Source organism: Mustela nigripes, chromosome 7 (genome assembly GCF_022355385.1).
Source record: "Mustela nigripes isolate SB6536 chromosome 7, MUSNIG.SB6536, whole genome shotgun sequence".
NCBI lineage: Eukaryota > Metazoa > Chordata > Mammalia > Carnivora > Mustelidae > Mustela > Mustela nigripes.
Window position 1 is genome coordinate 19,413,995 of NC_081563.1, and position 10,291 is coordinate 19,424,285.

Sequence of the window (10,291 nt, forward strand, 5' to 3'; positions counted from 1 at the left end):
ATTTTATTTATTTATTTGACAGAGAGAAAGATCACAAGTAGGCAGAGAGGCAGGCAGGGAGAGAGGGGAAGCAGGCTCCCCGCTGAACAGAGAGCCCGATGCGGGGCTCGATCCCAGGACCCTAGGATCATGACCTGAGCCGAAGGCAGAGGCTTTAACCCACTGAGCCACCCAGGCGCCCCAATTCCTTTTTTTTTTTTTTTAAGTTTTTATTTAAATTCCAGTTAACACACAGCATAACATTAGTTTCAGGTTTACAATACAGTGATTCAACACTTCCGTACATCACCTGGGGCTCTTCACGACAGGTGCACAGGTGCGCTCCTTAATCACCGGCTTCACCCAGTTTCCCACCCCCTCTCCTCTGGTCACCGGCAGTGCCTTCTCTCCAGCTAAGGATTGTTGCTTGGTTTGCATTTTTCCTCCCAACACCCCCCCAGTTTCTCTCTCGTTTTGGTAGTGGTGGGGGGGTTGTCCTTCATTTTTTATTTTTGCCACCTGCGTTTCTGGCCCAGGAGGTCTGATGAGATGCAAAACTCTGTGAGGTGCCTGCCCACAGTGCCGCTCCACGGGTGACAGTGCAGCGTTGGCCCTGCCCTCCACCGGCCCTGGAAATGCCACCTCCCCGTGCACCGCGCGTCTGTCCCCTTCGGAGCCTGTCCCCTTCGGAGGGCTTGCAGCCTCCCTGCCCCCACCCGGCTGCCTTCAGCACAGGTCTCCGTTCATCGATGGGGTCTAGGTTTGGGAAAGCAAAGGAACTGATACCTAGTGTCGAGTTTGGTGGAGGAGAAGCTGGCAGGAGCTTCGGGACCCCAGGCTTAAAGGCAGGGATGGGGGGCGCCTGGGTGGCTCAGTGGGTTAAAGCCTCTGCCTTTGGCTCAGATCTTGATCCCAGGGTCATAGGATGGAGCCCGCATTGGGCTCTCTGCTCAGCAGGGAGCCTGCTTCCACCTCTCTCTCTCTGCCTGCCTCTCTGCCTGCTTGTGATCTCTGCCTGTCAAATAAATAAATAAAATCTTTGAAAAAAAAATGGGCAGGGAGGGGCTTCGCCACGCTCTCCCTCCTCTCCATTGGGAAGCAAATAGGAAGGCTGCATGGCCAAGGTCACTGCAAAGAGGAAGACACACACATTCTACAGAGGGACAGAGAGGAAAATGGGCTTTTTGTAGAGGTTGTGACAGAGAACACGACCCAAGGGCCCCTGGTCAAGGACACAGCAGGGGGATGGAGCAGGTTTGGGGCCATTGGGAGAGTCTTAAGAAAGGGTTTCCAGAGAATGGTCAACTCCCGGTGGAGAAGAATTGGAAAGGGGAGGGACTGGGCGGGGTGAGGGAAAGAAAAGCTGAAAGCGGTCAGCTTCACTGTCTTGCCTGGGGCTGATCTGGAAGTTTTGCCTTAGGGTTGACTTGTGGCTTTGATTCATCCTTGAGGAGGAATTGTTAGAGGGTTTCTTTTCCTTTAGTGCCCAAGGTTCTTGGTCAGGCCTGCCTCTTCTTCAAAGAACAAAGTGCCGGACAGCAAAGCAAAGTTTCTTGAGTCATAGAGTAAAGCAAAATTCATTGAGGGATTGTACAAAGCTCCCAAAGAGGGAGGGGACCAAGCTGCCCCCCCCCCCGTTTTTCTACAATGTCCTGTGCTCATAGTTTCAGAAACACATTTCAGAACAATTATGTAGTGGTCTCCACGTAGGTAAAAAGGGAGAAATGTTCCACCACCCGTGGTTTGCATATGGATAAGGATCGAGATGTGACAGCGGATTTAGAACAGCCAAAGAAGAAGAGAAGACTTGAGGGGCAGCTGCTACAAGGTCAGTAATTCTGCATTTGGAAGGAAACGTCTTCCCACACATTGCCAGTTTCCGGTCTCCAGGGTCCTTAGCGCAGGACTCCTACTCACACTCTTTCTCCATGGAACTTACTGTCCTCTTGTTAATGGAGCCCCACGTGGGGCCCGGATGGGAAAGAAGAGAGAGGCGTGATGTGACTACAGGCTACTAAACCATCCATTTGTGGGTTTCTCCTCCTCGGCCTGGAACAGGGATTTCTTCTTCTCTGTGAAATTCCTGTACGTCCTTCAAAAAGCCCAGATCAGGGGGCACCTGGGTGGCTCAGTGGGTTAAAGCCTCAGCCTTCGTCTCAGGTCATGATCCCAGGGTCCTGGGATCAAGTCCCACATTGGGCTCTCTGCTTGTCAGGGAGCCTGCTTCCCCTCCTCTCTCTCTGCCTGACTCTCCTCTGCCTACTTGTGATCTCTCTCTGTCAAATAAATAAAAATTTAAAAAAAAAAGCCCAGATCAGATGGTATTTCCTGAACAGAGCTACTGCTAATCGCTGTCGAAATGACCGCCAGTGCTTTGTGTTCCTATGGCACGTTCTATTTTGGAATTTGACGTATTGTTTTATAATTCATTGTGTGCACATTGAATTATATTTCCCTGCCTTTGCTCAAGGTCAGGGACGATGCTTCACTATCTCTGGCCCTCTGGTATCGATGCAGTTCTCGGCAAACCGGAGGTGCTCAATAAATGCTTGGTGACTAATTGAATTCCTTCAGTATTCCTTCGCTCATGTATTCCTTATCAACTCCTCAATGGGCTGCTAGGGAATCAATATCAGGACTAGTTCAGATTGATCTTTCCTGATCAGTCTGGTCTTCCCAGATCGATGCAGCCCCTCTCAGCTGGGAGCACAGAGAAAGGCATGGAGGGCTCCTTTTTATGTTTCCTGATGTAAGACTATAAAAGAAGGCAAGAGGCCATGGTGTACCCTTAGTAGCTAGAGAAAAAGGAGATCAGATGCCTGCTCTTGCGTGACCTTCCTTCCCTAGACAACTCTATCATTCTTTCCGGCTTCCCAAACTGAGTCCTGCTCTGCAACCAGATGGAAAAGATGGAACCAGAAGGAGAAGGATTCATCCATTTTCCTGCTGTGGGGTCTGGATGAAAATCACACATGCACTGATTTCCTGTTGTTGCTGTTACAAATTATAAAAACTTAGTGGCTTAAAACAACACGAAATTATTTTTTTGTTATTTTATTATTTATTTGTTTGTCAGAAAGAGAGCACACAAGCGGGCAGAGTGGCAGGCAGAGGCGCAGAGAGAAGAGGCTCCCTGCCGAGCAAGGAGCCCGATGCAAGACTCAATCCCAGGACCCTGGGATCATGACCCGAGCCAAAGGCATCAGCTTAACCGACTGAGCTACCCAGGCGTCCCCAAAATTATTTTTTTTAATAGTTCAAGGGGTTAGATGTCCAGTGAGTTTTACAGGACTAAAATCAAGGTCTGCAGAGCTGTTTCCTGCTGGAGGCTCTGGGAGAGAATGCATTGCCTCACCAGCTCTTAGAAGCTCTCCTCATTCCTTAGCCCTCAACACACTGCCTCTTCTGCTCTGCTTTCATCATTGCATCGTCTTCTGCCCATTCAGATCCCCTGCCTCCCTTTCCTAAGGACTCTTGGGATTACACTGGGCCCACCCAGATGGTCCAGGAGCATTTCCCCAACTCAAGATCTTGACCTTCATCACACCTGCAAACAGTTGCCCTTCTGTCTGCCGCATAAAGCAACACCACTTCCATGAATTAGGGTGTGGACGTCTCAGGGGCCCATTATTCAGCCTGTTCCAACCGGCCGAAGGTGAAACTATTCGCCTTTGCAAAGTCCTGCCTGCCCAGAAAGCTCTTCCCCGTTGCTTCTCACCTCCTCAACCCTTGCGGCAAATCAATGCCGTAGCCAACTCACTGACGGCAGATGTGACTGGACAGTGTCGGGGAGAAAGGAGATGACCCAAACGAGCCCACTGGAAGCATAACAGCATCAGAGCTAAGTGGCTCTGCTGAAAAGAAGCTTTTTACCTGCATTTCGGGTTCATGCTTTCTCCAGTTCATGCAGGGGCAGTAAACTATCATGCGTAATGAGCATCGGGATATTATCTAGAACAGTAAGTGTAGTAATTCCGGAAACTGTAGTGCATGGTGTGAAGTTCAGGATAGGAGGATCGCTATCTGGAATTACACTGTTTACACACAGCTTTCTTCCCCGCCTTCCTCCCCTAGCACATTACCAATGCCAGAGAGAGCAGGAATCTTCCTGTGTCATATGTCCCTAGGATCTGCAACAAAGTTTAGAGCCTAGTTAAAAAAAAAAAGTCTCAATACATGTTTAAAAAATATATACTAGTAACTTCCCACGCATCAAAAAATAAATGAGATTGGAAGACCTGGCTTTTTGAGTTTTTCCCCTGTGTGGACGGGATTGGATTAATGAAATAATAGGAAATCATCTTCATAGTAACATATGACATGGGTTCACTGACAAAGGAGAGGGATGTCCTAAGTGCTCGTACCTGGCTTTCCTCGCAGAAGGAAGAGAGCACCGTGGGAGGTGAGGGCCAGCGCACCTGTTACACAGCAGCCCTGCCCCTGGGGGCGGGGAGAGGCAGCGGGCTCCGTCCAGGGCAGCGCCCCCCCCCCCCCCCCCGGGCTCCTCACACCCTGCTCTCCTTTCCTGAAAGCACCCCCCGCCCCTCCGCGGATCACCTCTGGGACCACCTGCAGGGTCTGTGTTGGGGGTCTATTTCCTTTTTTTTCCTCCATCTCCCAAAGCAGGTCTGTCTGCCTCCCTGCCATGGGATCCCCAAGACCAGGAAGATGCGGTCATGCGTCCCGTGGCTCCTCTCTAAATTAGAGCATGCTAGCTTTCGCCGTCTGTGCTAGAATCGGTTGTGTGCTCGATGTCTCTGCCCAGCTGGACCCCCGGTCTGTCCTGTCTGCCCGACTCCCGGACGCACATCCGGTGACCGAGCAGCTGCCTACACTGTAACTCTTAGTAAAGAACAAGAGAATGCTTACAGATGAAAAAGGGGTACGTGTAAAGAACATGAGCTTCCTCCTGTTCCCAGCTCGCTCTCTTCCCCACCAAAGACTCCAGCAGGCCACCATCCAGCCGGGGCCACAGCAGCAGAGGTGAGCAAGCTCCCCGTCTGGGTGCTGCCTCACACCCTACGGGTCCTCAGGAGATGCTGCATGTTTGCCTCTGCCTGTTCCTACCAGGCCGGTCTGGTCCTGCCCGCTGCTCATCCTGTGTGCTGGCTGCACCCCGACTTTGAGTCGCTTAGAGGCTATTGGCCCCAAGCCAGGTCTTGTTCATCTGCCCCTCCCCAGCCCACACAATAGAGACTGTGACCCACCACCGTGCACCATGCAGGGAATCCTAACGCATGGAATGCAGGAATGGGTCTCACCAGCTCAGCACTCGGAGAGTTTGTGCGTCCTGCTCTGTACTGTCTGGCAGAGTAAAGAGTCAGCCCAACCCTGCATGGTTCGGATGTTGGGTTACCACAAAGCAGCCTTGTGATGTGAAAAGAGGCATGGGATCTCTTAGGGCCTGTGTTTCCCCGTTCCTACCATAGAGATGATATGGCAAAATCCCTCCATAAGGTGACGGGTAGATTGAAAAGAGGTCAATCTCGTAAAATGCAAGCACACCATTTTGAGAAATGAATGAAATGACTTAGATTCCCAGTGTTCTGGCGATGTGAGCTAAGCCCTTCCCAGTTTCAGCTGTGGTGTGGTGCCACCTGAGTACTGTTTACCCTGGTTTAAGTATTGATGGAGACAAAGATGAGTCCTGAGACTGGCTGGAGTCCCCAGGACAGGAGCAATAATTCCAGGACTCTCCTCATCACCGTGGCACCCCTAGTGTCTTTTGAACCAGGGAAATCTAGCTGGAAGAACGCCGAGGACACGGGGACTCACTCTCTGCCCGCCCACTTCCCCAGAAGGAGCTGCGGCTCTCCCCAGTCTGGTCTGTAAGAACGTTAGCTCATCCAGTTGAGAGCAGAGCCCGGGGGAAGGACAGGAACGGGGAGGCAAGTAACAATTACACAATATCTGATTTTGCTTTATTGAAGAGTTTTACTTTAATGCCTATCCTATTAGTGTCATCGTGACGATTAGAGTTAATATAGGAACATGGATGGCATAGGGCTTGTCACGTAGTATTTGCTCAATAAATCCTGCCTTCATCCCACAACTGTTTATTAAATATCTAGCACGTCTCCAGCCCTATACTGGATCCCAGGACTATGGCAGTAACTAAGAAAGATGAATGTAGTTCCCGCCCTTGGGAGCATATAATTTAGCAGAAATAACAGCTTGGAGACATGCCTTGCAAGCTATGAAGGTTTTGTTTTGTTTTTTTTTTTTTCAAGATTTTATTTACTTATTTGACAGAGAGATCACAAGTAGGCAGAGAGGCAGGCAGACGGTGGGGCGGCGGGGAAGGGGGGAGGGTTGGGAAGCAGGCTCCCTGCTGAGCAGAGAACCCGATGTGGGGCTCCATCCCAGGAGCCTGGGATCATGACCTGAGCCAAAGGTAGACACTTAACCGACTGAGCCATCCAGGTGCCCCCAAAAAATTTGATATCTTATATGTATATTTTGGAACAGAACATTCCATCTTCTCTAAAGAAGTAGTTCTCAACAGGGGTCAGTTTTGCTGCCCAGGGGACATTTGGCAAAGTCTGTAGGCATTTTTTGACATTTCTGTCATAACCTGGTGGGAGGGGGGTGCTCCTGGCCTATAATGGGTGGAGGTCAGGGAGGCAGCTGAACACACAGCAAGGCACAGGACAGCCGTCCAGCACAGACTCATCTGGCCCCACATTTCAGTACACTGAGGCTGAGAAACCACAGTCTAGAGGGGACCTGCTTATTCCACAATTGGTTACTTTGGATCACGAAGGGAGAGAAACACATTCTACCCATATGAGTCTTAGAAAAACGAGCCCTTCAGTTCTAGGCTCATGACACTTACCATGTTACAGGAGGCTCTTACGGTTTCTTGAACCAGAAGCTTATTCTTCTCGGGGGCAGAGAGAATGGACCTGGAAGTCTGTCTTCAGCGTACTCACCACTAGAACTGCATTTGACTGACTCTCTTTTTACAAAAAGTTCCGAGGGCACCTGGGTGACTCCGTTGGTTAACTGTCTGACTCTTGATCTCAGGGTCATGAGTTCAAGCCCCACTTTGGGCTCCATGCTGTGTGCGCAGCCTACTTACAAAAAGAAAAAAAAAAGTTCCTGGAAAAGGCCTTATCTATTCTACCCTTTGAAAACCCTACCACGATATGCAAATGAACCAAATTATCTCAAGGCTGCTGAACCCAAGTTTTCAGTCCATTTAGTTTTCTTTCTTTTTAAAAAGTGTTTGAAAAGCTTGTCTGGGCGTAATTAATCCAATTCGGTCTTTAGGGCAGCCCAGACTTCCAGAGTGGCTGGCTTTTGATCTAATGGTTTTCTCGCATCTGTGCAGCAAAGCAATACAAATTTTGGACAATGCAGAGAATGAGGACTAGTGAGGCAAAATAACATGAAGCCAGAAGGAGAGGGAGGGGGGAAGGAGGGAGAGAGCACGAGCTCAGGACAGTTAGAGTGAGACAGAGAGAAAGAGAGAGAGACGAGCTCAGGACAGTTAGAGTGAGACAGAGAGAAAGAGAGAGAGACGGAGGAGAGAACCAAAAGACTTGGGGGTGGGTGAGGGAGGGGGGTGGAGCTACCAAGCCCAGAAAGAATGGAAACGGCCAGTCTTAACCTTCTTAGCAATAAGAGTCCTGGATCCTCACCTCAGCTTCCTCCTTTGCCTTCTGTAGTGTTTTCTGGAAGCTTTGCATAGGGCTCTAGCTTCCTTCCCTCTCCTCCAGCTTCTGGGGAGCTCCTGTCTCAGAGTGGGCTTCTGCAGCCGAATCCTGTGCTGAAGCCACATACAGACCGGAAGGGAAGCTAGGTTGTGCACTTGAAATGCAAGACTATTTACCATTTCCGCTCACCTTATCGTAGCGGATTAGGATTATCGGTACCTTATTGATGAAGCCTGAGTAGCGGCGCAGGAGTGCCCGACACAGGATATGTGAGTCATGTCCCACTCATCTGGGTTAGATGATGATTCAGACCAGGCTGTGAACCCTTTGAACTTTGTATTTCATGTCCCACAGGCTGAACAAGCCATGTTCCTTTTCTAAAAAACGAGATTTGGTTTTAAAATATGCAAACGTGGGATCTGAAACATGCCCTCCGTTTTTTCCACAGATGGGTTTACAGATTCTTTGACGAAACAGTTGATCGAGCTTTGCGCAGTGGCAGTATCGTAGCCAATGAGGTTTATCCGAGGCGCGATTATTGCTAATTGAAACAGTTGCGCGGAGCCCACCTGCAGACGTTAGGCCTCTAACATAAAGTCAGCCATGACAGCCAGTAACAAATTGATGAGAATTATTTATAATGCTTGTGCTGAACAGAATTTTGTGTTCTATTAAGCATCGTGCTTCACTTTAAAAATTACTGGGGCACCTGGGTGGCTCAGTCGGATAAGCATCTACCTTCCACTTAGATCATTATCCCAGGGACCTGGGATCGAGTCCCGCGTAGGGAGCCTGCTTCTCCCCCTCCCCATCCCTCTGCTCTCTCTCTTGCTCTCTCAATTAGATTAATAAAGTCTTTTTTAAAAAAAGATTTTATTTATTTATTCAACTAAGAGAGACACAGCAAGAGCGGGAACACAAGCGGGGGGAGTGGGAGAGGGAGAAGCAGACTCCCCACCCAGCAGGGAGCCTGATGCGGGGCTCCATCCCAGGACCCTGGGATCACAACCTGAGCCAAAGGTAGACACTTAATGGACTGAGCCATCCAGGTGCCCCTAAATAGAAGCTTTTAAAAAAACAAACAAACAAACAAAAATTTTGTTACTGTCCCATGCCAGGTATTCTTTTTTTTTTTTTTTTAAGATTTTTTTTAATTTATTTGTCAGAGAGAGAGAGAGTGTGAACACAGGCAGAGGGAGAAGCAGACTCCCTGCCGAGCAAGGAGCCTGATGTGGGACTCGATCCCAGGATGCTGGGATCATGACCTGAGCCGAAGGCAGCTGCTTAACCAACTGAGCCACCCAGGCGTCCCCCATGCCAGGTATTCTATGGCTCTCCCTTAATTTAAACGAGAGCTTAGTAAAGGCTTCCTTGAGACCCCATTTCCTTGCTTAAACTTGCCCCTGACATATGAGCCTTCAGTAAGGAAACTCAGCCCCCAAACTTACTGGTACAAGCGCATGTCTTGACCAAGGTTATCTTTCTCCTCTTGAATTTTTCTAACTTTGGTTTTGCATTCGACGCTTAGGGATCCGGGGCGGGTTTCTTCTGCTTTCCTTACAGCGCCTTCTTTCATAAACTCCCCACGTGGCTCGCACCTGTGCTCAGGGAGTGTTTGCCGGAAGGAAGAACAAGGAGGACTTTGTGACACGGGCTGTCGCCGTATCACGCAACTGCCCGGCCGGCTGCTCTGTCCACGGTCTCTGGTCCAGAAGTCTCCCGGACGGAGGGCTCTTTCCCCGGGCCAGCTTTCTTCCAGTTCTAAATGCAGTCATTGTGCGGGTGTGGGAAGCTCGGACCTTCCTCACCCCCCCCCCCCCGCATGTCTTTTCTGTTAACATTTGTCTCTGGGCTGATCCCATGGAAGCTCTAGCTAGGGAGAGGAATGGAAATGATGAGGCCTGAAAATTCCTCACTCTTTGTTCTTCTGATGGGTGACGGGATAATTAGTCCAAACGAGATGCAGCCTCACGCAGACTATATTTAGTCTAATTGCAGAGCCTCTTCCCCTGGAGGAGCTGGGACTCCTCCCCAGCGGGTGGTAATGCCAGAGAAGGAACAAAATCCAGCAGGCCCGCTGCAGCCACAGCAGGGCAAGTGCTCCCCTTCTCCGAAGGGAGGCAGACGCGCGCTTGGGTCCCGGACTCCGGACATGGGGTTCCACTCCCAATTCTGCTACTGACTCCCTGTGTGACTGGAGACAGACCCTTTATCCCCTCGAAGCCTCAGATGTTTACATGTTAAATAAGCATGATGATCTCTACCTAGCAGGAGAGTAACGAGGATGCAACGTGATACCTTTTGGAAAGCAGTTTACTGAAATGTAGGCGAGTTGCCGTAAATAACAGAAGTGCCCAGATGTCCCCCTCCACCAAAGGCCAGTGGCCACTGAACATTCCTGTGTGAGGCTCTGGCCTCCTTGTGAAGTGTGTCACCATCTTCTGGCCCTTCCTCCCCTCTGGGACCACAGTGTCGCCATCCTCACGCTCACGGTGAGTGCTCAATGACTATTTGATGGCTAATATTACTATTTGCAATTAAAGTATTAAACTAGAGGGTGCCTGGGTGGCTCAGTGGGTTAAGCCACTGCCTTCCGCTCAGGTCATGATCTCAGGATCCTGGGATCGAGTCCCGCATCGGGCTCTCTGCTCAGC

General features: G+C 50.0%; 1 pseudogene; it reads left to right on the plus strand.

Moving 5' to 3' along the window:
- Positions 1-8,121: 8,121 nt before the first annotated feature.
- On the plus strand, positions 8,122-8,190 carry LOC132022847 (U4 spliceosomal RNA; annotated as a pseudogene).
- The last annotated feature ends 2,101 nt before the right edge of the window (positions 8,191-10,291 follow it).